General features: G+C 32.3%; 1 long non-coding RNA gene across 1 annotated transcript; it reads right to left on the reverse strand.

Annotated features, from left to right (window-relative positions):
- Positions 1 to 259: 259 nt before the first annotated feature.
- LOC129233081 (uncharacterized) lies at positions 260 to 9217 on the reverse strand. The gene is made up of 3 exons (XR_008581423.1): positions 9112 to 9217; positions 3851 to 3911; positions 260 to 315 (listed from the first exon to the last, which is right to left on the reverse strand). It is a non-coding gene; the product is annotated as an uncharacterized LOC129233081 (long non-coding RNA).
- Between the last annotated feature and the right edge of the window lie 7680 nt (positions 9218 to 16897).

Below are 16897 nucleotides of genomic sequence, written 5' to 3' on the forward strand. Positions count from 1 at the left end.
TTTTTTTTTCTATCATATTCTTTCAACAAAACAAGATTGCAAATTTCTTTTCTAAATAAATGTTAAATGCCTACTTAGAGAATGTGCTTTCTTTTACTAGAAAGGTGTTTATTTTTGGATGGGTCTTGGTAAATACTTCCCAAACAAACATACCCAAATATTAACTATAACTTACTTAAATTATTAAAATTAAGTCACACATGCATGACAATAACATAACGCTGAATGAACTAATTCAGAAAATATATTACTTGCATGTATTGCTGCTTTCCATCCAAAAATATTAAAAACTCTTCTGAATTTTAATATTGTCCCCTATAAACAAACAAAAAATGCATTTTGCTAAAATTATGCAAGTGATGATTTCAAAAGTTTTAGGACACAATTTTTATAAAATTTTAGTACATTTTTAAGACAACAAATATCAAGTTTTTTTTTGAAATTTAAATGTAATTCATTAGCTTGATTTTCGTATTGGATTATAAAACGTTTCAAATTCTTGAACCCTCTTGTGTATGAGAGCCGTTTTAAAAAATTAAGATGCATTAGCAATTAAAGAAAATACATTCACATATTATTTCCTTCTTAAGTCTATCTAGTTTTGAACCGCCATATACATAGGATGAACTCACAACAATGTATATTTATTTCTAACCCTGAATTGAACTCTTTCTTCTTCTTTTTACTGATATTTAAAAATTTTTCCCCCTTAAATGTATTAAACGGTAAGATTGTTGAAACTGAGAAAAGGGGGAAGGAAATTTTGTACCAGCAAAAAGTATGAAACACCCGGCAAAAAGTATGAAACACCCAATTTTTGGGGAAAATTTCATTGTTCTCATTTGATTCTTAACAATTAGAAGGCTAGTAAAATCGAGCTCAGGTTCTATTAGATAAAAAAATCACGTACACCATTAAATTAATTTTTTCTCATTACAGTCAACTCTCAATAACTCAAAGTCCCTAGGGACAAGCTAAAACCCTCAAAGAATTGGTAGTTTGAGTTATCGGAAGTTCCTTTCTTAGTCTTTTAAAGAATAATTTGTACTTTCTTCTTCAGGAACAGTGCATATTGGATAAACTATAACACAGATAGTTGGGACAAAATTAAATATAAGTACAACATAGAAATATTTTTACAGAGAGAATAATTAAAAAGATACTCTGAAAAAGGAAGTTAGTTTCGCCTGCTTAGGCTTTTTATTGCATTTTAAAATGTCATTAAATTTGTATGCTGTGGGCTCAATTTTTTTTCTCTTGATCAATCTTATTGTCTTCAAAAATCTTTTTCTTCTCAAAGCAGATTCTTTGAGTCATCCAAAAAAAAACTTTTTTCAATTTTGGCCAAAATTTTAAGTCTTTCTAAGACTAGACAGCAATAAAATTTTTAACTGTCAGCCACAGCAAAAAATACCCACTACTTTTCCTCACACAATCTTGCAACACTACGCGCTTTAAGGAGCAGTACTGTATAAATAATCAACCTTAAGTAACTTGATAAGCAAAGCAATGAGTTAAAGAGAATTTTTTTTTTTTTTTAATTTCTTACATCGACTGCATTTTTATGCCTAAAATGAAAACTAAATTTTCGTAAAAACTTTTTACGAAATTTTTTTTAAGCCATAAAGTTTTCCCAAGAAGCGCTCACCAAAGATCCAAATGAAACATTTTATTTTAATTCAAGTATGTATTTGTTCAGAGTGACATGCATTAGCATTTGAATGAATTCAATGTTGTAACCCAATTCTTAAATCCGACAAAGTCCAAAAAAGTAAAAAGTTGCTCATAACACAAATGGATCATTGACAAATACTATGCTCCAAGTCCGAAATTTTACATTATTTCAGATCTGGTGCATTTGAATTTGATAAATTCCTGATCCGGCAAATGAGTGCTCATCTAAGTCTAATTTTACTCTTGGAAAATTGGGGAAACACCCAAGCATTCATAATTGAGACAATAGCGGAAAGGAAAATCAGTGTGGATAAGAGAAAAATAAGCAATACATCATCTCTAAGGACTCGAAAAGTAAGAGGTATCGACTATTTGCGACATCAAAATTGAAATTAAAAAAAAGTAACAAGTTGTGGCCCAACCCAGAAACACTTTTGACAAAACTAATGACGAAATTTTTTGAAGTTATTTATTGAGCTCATATGAATTTTGGTCACAGAAGAATAAAATTAGATCACATTCAGTGGCGAATCCAGGGAGGCGGCTATGAGGCTGCAGCCGCCTCCAGACTATAACTATTTTTCTTTTCTATTAGAATTTTTTTTTATTGTGTATGCATCTTAAGGTAAAATAATAAAATATATAATTTCCTATATTCATCCTATCTTTATCATTTTAATCGTTTTCCCTCAGGTTTATACACTAATTTGCTATAGTAATAGAGATACTTGTTTTCCGAAATTTCCTGTCGAATTTCGGAAATTTTTCCCTGCCTTTTAAAAAAAAATTACTTATTCAAAAAGAAGAAAAACAGAAAAAAAAATTTCAGACCTCCTTAATTAATGCGCTTAGTGTCAATTCTCAGAATTTTATCTTCGTTTTCCCTTTTTGTAACTATTAGTCCACAACTTTTCTTACTTACATTTAGTGAATTGCATTTGCCATGGACAATTTTCATAATCAACAAGAATTGTTAGTTTTGCCTTCAAATTGCTTAGAAAAAATGTCTAAAAATTTTATTTTTTAAAATTTCATTTTTTTTACTGACATTTAAATTTTAAAATTTTATCATTAAACACCAAATTTCAGATAATTTCAACTGTGACTCCGAAAATTTCATTAGCCCTTGACACCTCCTGAAAAATATATATATATTTTTTCAAACGACTTCGTTTACATCAATGAACTTTTGGTGATGTCAAGGAGACATACATTTTTAATGATCTCAGCCACCCCCAGAACTAAATCCTGAATTCGCCACTGGTCACATTAGAACATATTTTTTCACTATGGACTATTGGAAATGCTTTTCTAACTGTAAATATTCAATAAACATCATTCAAGCTAAACTCATTCCATTCATAGGTTAAGTACCCTAGAGTTAAAAATGACTCTTCTGACATCTATATGGCTTAGAGATGTAAGGAGTATTTCACCTATCTTTTAAATATGAAGTCGGACTTGGGTCACTACTAATTTGCCCGATTGCGAATTAATGAAATTTAAATGCACAAATTCCGAAATTAAATTTTAGAATAGGGTTGTTTCTATCAGTCAAAAGTACTACGTTTCGCCACTGAAGTTGATAGAATGAGCAAAAAAATAACATGGAGCAAGCAAAATCTTTTTTTTTTTAAATGGATAATTTTCAATTCTTTTTTTAAATGTACAATTTTTCAAACAAGGCGTCGTCTTTATGACGTCGCAAATGATCAACTTTGGTGCGTGCTCCAGTTAGGGGTGCTGACGCTTGCTGTCTACCACGTTTCCAGGTTATGATAATTCAGAAGCCAATTGAATATTGTTCTCTATGCTTGCTATCAACCATAACAGTGCCAGCAAATGTGAGTGAACATGCAAACTAAATATTACGCTCTGCGCTAATGGCATTTCATCATTTGTGATGTCATGAGCAGAAAAAAGCAAAAAAAGAAAAAAATTGAATCTGCACACCATTAAAATAATTTTTTAAATATTATACTTTGCAATTATGTATTTAAAAAATGGTCAGATCCTATATTTTTAAGCATGCTTTTATAGAAAAAAATACTTTTAAAATTTCAGAAGCAACCCCATTGGCACATTTACTCATGATCCATTCATGTTGTGGGCATTTGTTTTCAGACATTGTCCAACTTTGATGCTGGGTTCCAACATAAATATAATATGAACTTACCAAAAAGTCCCGAGAAAGGTGTTAAGAGGACAATTTTACACATCATCAACATCGGGAAAATCTAAAACAGATTATCAATTAATATGTAAATAAGCAATTTTTTAGCACAAATAGTTCTTGATAGTTTCATTTTAATATGAAATTGTTTAAAAAATAACTCATTTTTTCAAGAAAATTATGAGTTTTTAATAGAGATGTACAAAGTACTTGGACAATTCGCCAAATACTCATACTTGGGACAAATTTTGATGAGGTACTCAGCTCAGTATAATACATAGATTTCTTTGCCCCCCCCCCACGCTTCCGTATGTATTTTTAAAAATTTTAACATAGTGTTATTTTATTTTAGAGCGTGCACCCTCCCTTCGCGAGGATGATATGTATGCTACTGACTCGGCCAATACCAAGAAGTTGTAAAAAATTAAATATTGTTCAATACACATTTTTCAATTAATAAAAAAGTACAAGTATTTGTAATGACAAAAAAGAAAAGGATGTCTACATCCATAAGCTTACATTTTATGAATTGAAAAAGCATTCTTTGTAATGCCAAAACATGTGTCAGGAGTGCTCCTGAACATCTGTGTTTTTAACATTGTTTTATTGCTTAAAAACATTATTCATGTTTGGCGGATGATTAGAACTATAATAGATTCATATAATTCATATTAATTCCAACTTGATTAATCATATTTTTTATTTATTTATTTATTTTTAATTAAAAAAGAATTTTTTTGTTACGTTTTTGACAAAAACATAATATTTTAAATAAAATTGAATTTTAGCTGGAACTTGTTTTGAAAACTATTACATGGAGGTCCATATAGCTATTCAATATGAGTTCAAAATTTATCACATGTATGTCAATAGTTCATTTAAAGCATAATTAGTACTTGGCGGAGTACTCTGTACTCTACCAAAACGGTATTTGGTACATCTTTATTTAATATTTCCTATGACTGTAAAACTTCAAAAATTAAAAATGCTGCAAAATTTAATTCATACTAAGTGTTTCCTTCCATATATTATTGATCACCTTTTCTATTATTTACGAAATGAAGATATGTTTTCGGGAGCATATTTTATAGACAAAATGAGCAGTTAAATCGACTTTTGAACACTTGATAGGATAATATGAACTTATATTTTTCTGGTTAATGTTTCATACTTAAATGAATTAGTTACAGTAAGGTTAATATATCAATGTGTTGTAAGACTAAAATCGAGTATTCAGTGCGTCCCTGGTTAAAAATCTATAATGATGCTAAAATTATATATATTCAGTTGATGTTGTTTCAACATTACATTACATGGCTTTTTCATAAATTTGAATATTAAAAAAAGCTAGCAAAGAACTTCAATGCAAAAAGGAATAATCAACACATGGCCTAATGGGGCTGGATATTAACCCCATAAATTATGTTTCCTTAACATTCTGAAAAAATATCACTGACAAATAGTAAATATTTTATAACAGTGGAATTGTTGGCTGAAATGGATCTTTTCTTAGTGTTTTAGCTACATTTTGATTTTTATTTAAAATGCTATATAACTTTATAATTAGTATTTCTATTCCAATTATCACTTCATTCGTTTACATAAACAATTATCGTTAATTTGAGCTTTCACCTACATATATGCATTATTCGTTTTACACGCAAATTTCTGAAACCAAGTTTTGAAACCAAAAATAATGCTAAATGAAATTTAATTCATTTGAACTGAATTCATTTCAGATTAATATCCTGTTTGATTTCCAACTGCAATTTTACTATGACAAGAAAAATCTTTAGTTGTTATTGAGGAAAAGATATTAAGTGTTGATGGCTTCTAGCTGCGAAAGCGCACCGAAACAAGAATTATATTAATTCTATCTTCCATGAAAAATTTAAAAAACAGAAAGTTTCTCTTGTTAAAGCCTTAATCACAAAACGGTAAAAAGACATTTGTATCAGCTATTCATTTTCAACAAGTCTAGAAATATTATAGTTAAACACCCTCCCTTGAATTACCTTGCCTACCCTCGCTTGTTAAGGGAGGGGGGCAAATAAATAAATACAAAATAAATTATTAAAAACTGTGATCAAGTCTTTTAACAGTTCAATATATTTTTGCAATATTTTGGTACAAATGTGAGAAAAATTTAAAATCATCACATATTACTAAAGCACATAAGCAAGGAATGGGGTGGGGGCGGACTCAATGTAAAGTTATGAGACACAGGGCCGTAGATAGGGTGGGGACCGTCGGGACAAATCCTCCCCCGAAATTCTTGGATACATATTTTTTAGATTCCGAATTCCAACTATGCTGCCGTTTAAAAATTAGTCACTAAAACTTTCCTTTGCTTAAGTTTATTTTCCCCATTATGTTTTCGTCCTATACTTTTTATTATGTCTATACGTTTTTATCCTCACTTAACCATTTTCATCTATTCAAATACTCTCTTACTCAGATTGAAAATAATTTTTAATTAGCCGCCTGTAAGGCGGCTGGAGCATCAAAGAAGTGGGAGATCAAAGCAGCTATTTTGTCTTTTTTTTTTAAATCAAAGCATTCGACCTAAATAAAAGATGTCTATATCTGATCTATTTATTTATTTATTTATTTTTTGGATCATTTTTTAAATTTTTTTTTCAAAGAAGTCTTTATTTTTTTTACACCTTGGTCCATCACAGAATGTTAATGACTCTTATTACGAATAAGACTTTTAAAAGAGGGGAAAAGAAGGACATTTTTAAAACATCAATAAGAAACTTAACAAATTTACATGATCAAAACTCATTTTTAACCCAATAATACTTTTGATTAAATGCTTGATTTTAGTCGATTTTAATAAATTAACAAGTAAAGGATTTACGTTTTTTGATGCAAAAAATTTTACCTTCTAGTTGACGCATTTGTATCCTTTAAGTTTTTTTTTTTTTTTGAGGTGTCAATTTTAGATTACTTTTTAATTGTGACTTCTTATTTTTTTGCCTGAAAGTTATTCTAAGAGGCCCCTTGCAAGCATTTGTAATAGCGAACATGTAATAAACACTGTATGATACATTATAGACCGTATATGTTTACATCCGTATATAAGTCTTATTTTGTTGAGTTGGGCAGTCATCAGATAGTGGCCTGGCAGTGACAGAGATCTTATACAAAAATATCATTTTTATCTGATGAATAATTCTGGTGTAATATAAATTAATTATTAGACATTAATCAACTAAGTTGTTAATTAAAATAATTATTTGATAATATTTTTTTATTGAGCAATCAAAATTGCTAATTATTTTCATTTCACCGTCCGTGATGTTGTGGTTCCTTTTCCAACCCCACCGTCCTCTGCAGACGTAACTGGCCCCCGGTAAATGCTTCTCCTGATTGGTGGCGTCCATGTCCTAGACACACGCACGCACGCTCATACACACACGCAAACATGCATACACACAGGTCTATGCACACACACAAGCCTACACATATTATACACACGTAACCGTCCAAGAGGAGGGACAGGCTTGGGGGGCCAGGAACCGTATCTAGAAACAAGTGAGTGGGGTAGTAACCAATGAGTAGGGTCCTATCGCAACTCGTGATTGCGAAAAACATAATTTGAATTTAAAATTTCAGAATTCAAATTAATTTTATTTTAGTTTAATTTTTGCAAACAACATAATAAACATATTTTTTTAAAAGCTATTTTTCTCCTGTATTACATGTCTCGAACCAAATTTGCCCCCGACCATGTCCCTCCCCGAAAACATATCCTGGCTACGGCCTTGAGACTTGTTTCATTGCTGATATAACTTATTAGTAAAATGAGTTTCTAAAAATCAGGATAAAAACTCCACACAGCTACCCAGAAGCGTTTAAACACAAGTTAAAAACTTTTAAACAATAATAATAAATAAATAAAACATTGAAATAAATGAATTCAAAATTTAAGTAGAAACATTGAAGCAGTTAAAAACATAAAACAATCACTCTTTGAGGGGCGGGCAGAGCAATTTAGTGGGCGTTTAGGGGCCCGACTGATTTTTAGCAGGGGAACCCAAAATTTATAGAGCTGGAGCTGTGAATTTAAAATGAAAATAAGAATCAAATTCTATGATAACAGAATATTTTAAATTTCATAACACAAGCAAAATATTTTACATCGATAGAGAAATTTAAAAGGTTCGTTCAAATTACTTATTTATTAATTATTTCAAGTAATATAAACGAAGATTTATTCTTTCATATAGTTAAAGTTTCATAGTCCAGGTTAAAAAGAACATCACTCAACTAGCATACGAATTTGTATTATCATTTTCAACAAAAGCAACTTTGTATGAAAACGAAATTACACTGCTTAATTGAAATTTTTCAACAAAAACCTTTCTCAAGGCTTAATGGAAAGTTTACAAAATGAACATTGTCTCGCTACTGTAAAATCAATTTACGTAAATACTACAGTAGAGAACCAATTATCCGGGAAGTTCGGGACCATCGCTATCCCGGATATCTGAATTTCCCGGTTTTCTGGATTGCTAAAAAGCGCTATTGGCCGATTGTTTGTAAAATTTAAATTACTATATAATAAATAATTAAGCATATTAAAATAAGAAGAAAACAGTTCAGAAATGCTTATGAATATCGAAATATAAAAAACTATTATTGTGAGAATAATTTAAACACTAAAAAACTTAAGTTATTCATAATACATGAGACCCTCACATTCTGTTTGGAAAAGAAAAAAAAAATCCACCACTTTTCGATGTTTTAAAACGAAAGAAAATGAAGGGAAGGGCAAAAAATAAGTTTTTGAACCTAAATCTGCAAATTTCTACTATGTGTATAAAAAAAATTCGCTTTCTATGCGACAATATTCATTTCCTTAGCTGTCAATTAGAATAAAACACGAAAATTTCAAACTTACGAATGTACTTTTTAGTTCAAGAAAATATTTCGGAAATTTTGACCCGCATAAAGGATAACCATTTTAAGTTAGTGTTTGCAAACATTTTCTCGAGTTATGCGTAAGTAATATGTTGTTTATTAAGAAATCGTTCATATTCTTTTTGGTATTTCAAAAAAAGAAAAAAAAGCTTAATTTTTCAAAAATTGCCAAAATTGCTTATTTTAAAAAAATAACGGGAAAGTAGGGAAAAAGTTGCCGGTTTTCTGGTTTCCCGGTTTATTGGTTCCCGGATAAAAGGTTCTGCACTGTACTGCTTTCCAGTAAAAAGGAACAATACATATTTTTGGAATCAAACTCTAAAATAAGTACTCACCCAATAACTTATTCATATTGAAGGTACTTCTTGAGGTCACAGGCATTCACTTTCACACATGGCCGTTGTCAGGTCTTGGTTTTGGCGGGCAGTCGTCACGGCAAGCACAGCGGCAAGTGTAGAATAGAATGGTAAAAATGTCTACTACGCAGGCGCGCGCCCATTTGACAGAAAGTTTTCGTTTCACTTGAAAACGATAATTTTTCGTCGAAAAATGAAGGAAAATGTAGCGTAAAAAGAAGGATTTTTTTGACAGTGAAGTTACCAAAGTATTCCTTCGTTTCACAGATTCGCTTCAATCAAACTTTGCTTGCTTCTTTTTAATTAAATCTGTTTACTATGTAGTATATTGCAATGAGTATTAAAAACTCTTCACAAATTCTTTTATAATGTAGAATGTATATCAGGTTGTTATGTTCTGAAATAATGCTTAATAAACTAAACAAGAAAGAGCTCTTTGCAGATGCAAATTACATAGCCAAGCACAATCACTAATGCATCTTTTCATAGATGTAACATATGCCAAATTCACCATAAGCTCCTTACAATAAGCAATATTCTTTCTTTGCATTGGTAGATCATTCAGCGGTTCGTCCGCCATACTTTTTACGAAATATTACATCAGTTTGTAAGGCTTTAGCAGTTGTAAATCGCAAAAAACAGAGAGAAAATTAAAATAAAATAAAAACGCTGAGCTCAAACTTTTTCATTAAAGTAAATTTAAGTCATATATACATTTTCTTCATTTTGCTTATTTTTTCCCCAAGGGAGGGGTTTAACCCCTAAAACCCTCCCCTTGGACACGGCGCTGAGCGAAGCGTTAGATTGGGCTTCGTTGACACTAATAAATATTGGTTTCGTGAATGGACCTTCATCCCTTTATTAGCATCACTAAAAGCGGAAGTTAATACACTGTATTTAGTCTAAACAACTCTTTGCGATATAATAACCGCTCCGATTCTTTAAGTTTTTTTTTTTCATTCTACTTAATTACGAACATTGATAAAACAGAATGGCTCCCAAACGAGCTCTTTCATCTAAAATAGGCTTGCCAGATTTCTGAAATGTTCAACCAGAATGCACCCCCGCCCCCCAGCATCGCTAGTATTCAAAAGGTTACACACCTGTGACTAACTTCTGGAGCAATTTATTCTCAATGCAGTAAATAAATGGTTACTAATTATGAACGTAAAACCGGGGTAATAGAAAATGACACAAGCAGATAAAATTATAATCACAATTTACTTTTGTTGGAAAAAACATTTTGAATGAGGAATGAAAAAATTGAACAATATTTAAATGTACTTTTCATTCTATTAGAGACTTTTTTAGGCAGCCTCTTTTAGTTTCATCCTCGTTGTAAAAATCCTCACAAGCTAATCCGGTATTCATTTTACAAGTCAATGTTACAAATGATAAAGTAATTATTCAAAATAAAATCCTTCACAGTTAATTAATTTTAGATCTTTTTGTTCATTTGTAATCAAATTCATCTTTTTCCGGGACGTGTAAACCGGCCCGGACTGTCCCGGACAAACCGGGACGTCTGGCAAGTGAGGTCTCACAGATAGTTCGAAAGTACATCCATCCCGCCACTCCTATTTCATTTTCAGTCCGATTGAATGGTTTTTGTTTTTTGACCTTGAACACCCTCCTTGCTCCTCAGTATCTTTTTTCAAGTGCATCTGGTTTAAATTTCATTGCATTCTTTATAGGAGCGGTCTGTGAGACCTCCCCTTCAGTGTAACAATTTATGGCTCTTTACGTTAGGATTGCGGAGATGGATTCATTTATTTGCTCCGCGTTGTGCGGAAGAGATGCAAAATATTCTAGTTGAGTTTGTGAGTACTTCAAAATGTTCGCATAGGTTACGCAATAAATGTTCTAGGGACAATAAGGGCTGAATAGGAAAGTTGCAACCTATTAAATGTTCATATTTTGGCTATTGGATATTGTTAATTGACCCTCAAAACTTAAAAATTCACCATCGCCGAATTTTAAAACGCCGTGGTTGATTTTTAATGAATTTTTAAAAATACACGCTCAAAAGGGCGCTCTTCCGAAACGTCACGAGCCTATGTCACAGGGCGCGAATGGGGGGGGGGGGGGGCATCCATAGTGGAACTGCAAGTTTTTGAAAAATATAAAGCTAAAATCAATTTTTAATACTAGATATTAGAAATTTTTCCGGGGGGCGAGGGACTTCCGGATCTGCTGTGTACCGTCATTTTTCTCCTGTGATTTGCCCGCTTAGCACTGCGGCGTCCTTACAATAGGATGCCGGAGTATCGGATGGAGAATATGGTTATGTGCTGCTACAGGTGACCATATTCTATATGCACGAGTTGTACGCATGAGGGACAAAAAAAAAAAAAAAAAGGAAAATGACGAATTATCAGTTGCCTCGAATATAACGATTAATCTCATCTTTCCCACGGAAATAAATAAATAAACATGAAATGTTTGGTAACGTTTTTGATGTCATCAGATGTGATTTAATGCGAAATATTGATATGAAAAAATCTTTTAATTCGTTTCGGCTTGATAGAACTGAATTTCTCTTCAATTCTGCGTCAAATAATCTTTTCCCAGACATTTCCTTATAATGGCTGCAATTCCTAATAAGGACAAATCGCTTTTTATTTGCTAAAACTGCTGAACAATACAATTGGAACTTTAAATTTTCACTTGGTTTTATTCTTAGTCATGCTCTCCCCCTGAAATTTCTAAACACCCCCCCCCCTCCAAAAAACGCGACCCCCCTAATGAGACAAAAATTCTTTTAAAACGACTTCTCTGAAGCTCTTTTAAAATTTAAATCGTAAATTATATTCTAAATTTAGTAACTTAGCTATTTTCGAATTTGCAAATTCACACTGCTTATGTTAGCATAATTCATATAGCTAGCTTCATGTTCACACTAATCACTGCTTATGTTAGCATATCACTGCTTATGTTAGCATAATTCATATTCATATAGCATATAGCTAGCTGAAATAATTCACAAGCAGTTTTAATAAGGAAGTAAGAGACGCGTAGTTATTCAAAAATCCGCTTTTGACAAAATTTTACTCTATTCAAATTCTTCTTCTGCTTCTTTTTTTTTCCAGGAACGATGATGAGTCACACCAATTAGTGTAATGAAATATCTGACGAAATTAAGTAAATTATACGAAACCATTGCCACTAACAAACTAGTTCTGAAGTTTCCATAAATCAGTTTCGAAAAATCGTTTTAAAAGCTTTTAGTATCTTACGTAATTCAAAACCGTATGTACCTATATGAATGCAACTATGTATGTAACTATGTATGCAACTATGTATGTAACTATGTATGCAACTATGTATGTATGTCCAAGTTTCTTCTCCCGAACGACAGTGAACTAGAAACAGGTGTCGATGAATTCGTCATCTTCTCGTCTTTATGTTTGGCTATTTAACATAATCCTCCGATAATCATTAGCGGAGATATCCATTCAAAACTATTAATTATTAACTTTGATTTCGACGTAAAATCCCTATTTTTCGAAGGCTTTCTTCCATTCAAATGATTATTCAGTGCTTCATCTCAACAGTGCTTTTATTAAAATGTATAGCGTGAAGAAAATCATATTGAGACGAAAGATCGGTTGCCATTTTTTTCTCGAATATGAACAAGTAAAATTTTTTGCAATCTGCCGCAAAATTTTACTGTTTTTTTTTTTTCCAAGTCTGAGTGTTGAACCCGCGTCACATGACATATCTTTTATTTTCGAGGTAGACCGAGCCAAGCCGGGCGACGCAGCTAGTTGTACCATATTCATTGAAGAGTGAGTCATGTAATGTTTGCGTGGATTTGAAAAATAAATGATAAATAAATACCTTTGTGCTGAACAGTAAAGTAAGAAAAACAACGTTAAAAAAAGCACGTATTTCCCAATAACAACAAACAAGTGTTTCTGCGTTACAGGGAACGCCTTTTTCAATGCAAAAGTTCCATAATCTCATTACTTTTTGCATTGAAAAAGGCGTTCCCTATAACGCCGAAACACGTGTCTGCTGTTATTGGCAAATTTGTGCTTTTTTTAACGTTGTTTTTCTTACTTTACTAGTATAGTATATTTAGATAGTAAAATTGATAATGTGACTTTAAAGTTTATTCTAGGTTGTAACTCCTCCCTTTATTCTACGGCCACATGGTTTATAACTACAGAATATAAAACTGCTAAATTGATTCTTTTTAGACTGAACCAAAATTTGATTTTTTTTTTTTTTTTTTTTTTGTGCATTTTGAAAACTAAATGAACGCCCGTGCTACAAGTGGAACTCATTCGCGAATTTATCTTTTAGGTTGAAATGAGTTTGATCCGAAAAACGGGACGAAATGAGCATCGCTGATTCAAAACGAGTCTCGTGATCCCTGGGCGCAGCGCAATCCGGATTTTCCACATTTCACCTCAATTTCTTCCTTCGATCGACATACTACTCTTTCTAGGCACTATACTAATAACCATCACCAGAGGCGGCGATTGGGACTGAAAGGGGGGGGGAGGAGGGCAAAAAAAAATGACTATTAAAAGCCATAGACTTTTAGCGTCAGCAAAAAAAAAAGTAAAAAAAGATGAATTAATTTGAATTTTTACTTTTTGAATTCAAATTATGCTTTTTCGCAATCACGAGTAGTGTGTGTGTGTGTGTGTGTATGTAGGCTCGTGTGTTTGTGTCCAGGTATGAGTGTGTGTATAGGTATGTGTATGTATGAGTGTGTGTTTGTGTCAGTGTGCAGGCACGAGTGTGTGTGTAGGTGTGTGTATGTATGCGTGTGTGTTTGTGTCTGTGTGCATGCATGAGTGTGTGTGCGTGTGTCTGTGTGCATGCATGAGATTGTGTGTATGTGTGTGTGTGTTTGTGTGCAGGCATGAGTGTGTGTGTGTGTGTGTGTAGGTATTTGTATGTATGCGTGGGTGTGGGTGTGTAGGATATGGACGCAACCTGGAGACGCTGCTCGCTAGAGGAGCAACATCAGGAGGGGACGGTGGTGCTGCAGAGGGAGGCGGGGGAAAATAAAATCATAGGACATCAAAACAGTCAAATGAGAACAATAAGCAATGTGATTGCTCAAAAAAAAAAAAAAAAAAAGAGAGAGATAAAAGTAAGTACGAAATTTTGCTAATGTTGGTTTTGAGAGAAGATGAGTAGCAATTTTCATGTAAATCTACTTAACTCACATTTTTACTAAGATTTTGATGAATTTCGTTCACAATGACTTTTCTCAAATAAACACTTAGATAGGGATGTCCACAGGGGGGGGGGGGGGATTACGCCATCAACATTTTTGGGAGAGATTTTTTAATTTTTTTAAAATTTATTTATTTTCATTTATTTATTATTTAATTTTAAATTTAAATTATTTATTTTATTCCCTTTACATTTTATTTCATTTATTTATTTAGTTTGTGTGTGTATGTATGTTATTGGCGTAGCACTGAACTTTTCTAATAAAATAATAATTAAAAACAAATAAATAAATTAAAAATATTTGAAAAAATATAATTAAATAAAAATATTTTTAAAAAATAAATAAAAAAAAGATTTAAAAAATAAAAAAGGGAAAGAGAGTTGAGAAAAATTTGGGGGGAGGGGGGAATTTGCGCCATTGAACTTGGGGGGGGGGGGCACCCCTGCGCTTAGACATGAGCTAGACTTACATTATTTACCCCACAGTATTTTGAGACGTCACAAGTACTTGGTAATCATTTCATTCAGTAAGTATGGCTTGTTTTCAAGTGACTGATTTACTAATATCTCATCAATGAATATGAAAACTAAAAGTGAATGCTTGTGCTAAATAATGTTTCGTAAAAAGATATACAAAGTAAAACAAATAAGTATGTTCTGGAAATTTCAACCTTTCAGCTTTTTTTTTTTTTTTTTTTTGAATATAATTCCCAGTTTTGGTTCCTAAATTGGAAAGTACAATTAATTAATCAACCATAAAAAGAGTCGGGAATCGCCGCCATTTTCCATCTCGTTGTAACATAGCACTTCCAAATTGGAGATGCGCATGGCCACAATGGCAGCAGAAAACAGATGGAATGTTTCAGGGGCGAGGAGTCATCCTTCTTCCGATACAGCAAATTATTAGCTGGGCGCTGTAGAATTAACAGGTCAGCTGGTTTTTATTTTTAATAGTACTTTCCTTGCTGTTCAAGTTTTCATTCCAAGTGCTTAGCTGTGAGTATGAAGTCAGCTGAATTCGAACGTTTGAGTGATAAATTCTTGAATCGCTTTGACTTCATGAGCAAAAAACAAATAGTTGGGATCCGGACAAAACGTCCACCAAATAGTTCTTTGATTTTACTGGAAGTAACGGTTTTGTAGAAACAAAATCGTGTAGAAAATCCGAAACAATTTTAAACGTAACTTTTTTTTCTACAAACCTATTATTTATTGCACTCGATGTAAATAATAATTGCCTTTTTTATGTCTGTGGGTCATTCCACCGTCACGTGCGGGACAAAAATACGTTTCAATTTCATTAACATTTCGTCATATCTCTTGATATTTTAATGAAACAGGGGTAAGCAATTTTTTCAATATTTACATTTGATACGAAGATACTCCTGACACAATTATAATTTTATTGAACAATTTTGTTATTTAAAATAAAGTTTATTTACATGAGTCACGTCGGCGGGACATCCAATGTCAACCTCTGGTAACTTGCTTATGAACGAGCTCATATTTTCGCTCTATTAATGCAGCAATGAGGAAACAAACCGTAGATTTTGAAAGAAGTGAGTAAAATCTCTTAATTATTTTTTACTCAAATTTATTGAAAAGCAGGTACATGGTTAAATTTTTAAGTAAATCATTTTTAACAGTGCAAATAGGTTTCGTTTTACGTTGAAGCTTCTTCTGTTTTGGTTTGATTAAAAATTTTCCCCTTTTGATTCACCCTTACAAACGACTTCATTTTTACTTTTACAGCCGGCATTGGCAATCAATAGTTTTAATGAAGACTATTGTTTTTCACTGTAATTGAGTCGATTATTGGTATCGTTACAGAGCCTGATTACCGCAGGGGCATGTGGGGCATAGCCCCCTCCTCTTAGATTTCGGGGGGGGGGGGGGCAAAATCCGCTTAATTTATCATGCTAATTAAAAATAAATAATGATTTCACCCAGAATCTAGAGTACAATGATATCATTGATGGTTTTGCAAATGCCAGAACAAGAAAAAAAAAATCTCTTTGTTGATAAAAATTCCCCTTCAAAATGTGATCTCTTTTCAAAACAGAAAAGCACTCCAAATTGAGTCTGTATTTACTATTAAAAGTTTTATCTTAGATCATTTTGGTATTTACGGTTTACTGCAACGGGCAAAGTTTAACCACATTTATGTATTTATCGTATACTGCTATATCTCTTCTGCCTTTTAAATGTATGTATTATACTGTGATATGAGGTACCACCAAAGTTAGTATGGTCGTGTAAAAACGCAAGTATCGAAATATTTTATTGCTTCAACGTACAAAAAAAGCGGGAGTGGGGAAGGGGGGGAGGGCACAAAGCGTACTTTGCTTAGGATTTTCAAAGACTTATCTAATTCTTTGCAAGCGCTCTAGAACAATTAAAATTATTTAACGCACTTCATTTGTACTTATTAGTTTTTGATATTTTAGTACTTGATTGCACATTTTTACGTCCTGTTCTAACTTTCTAAGAAACAACTATTTTAAATTTGAAAGAAAAGAGGAACTATAGATTTCTCCTGACAACAACTTTTCTTCAGGCGCAAGTGGGG

Source organism: Uloborus diversus, unplaced genomic scaffold (assembly GCF_026930045.1).
Source record: "Uloborus diversus isolate 005 unplaced genomic scaffold, Udiv.v.3.1 scaffold_16, whole genome shotgun sequence".
NCBI classification, from domain to species: domain Eukaryota; kingdom Metazoa; phylum Arthropoda; class Arachnida; order Araneae; family Uloboridae; genus Uloborus; species Uloborus diversus.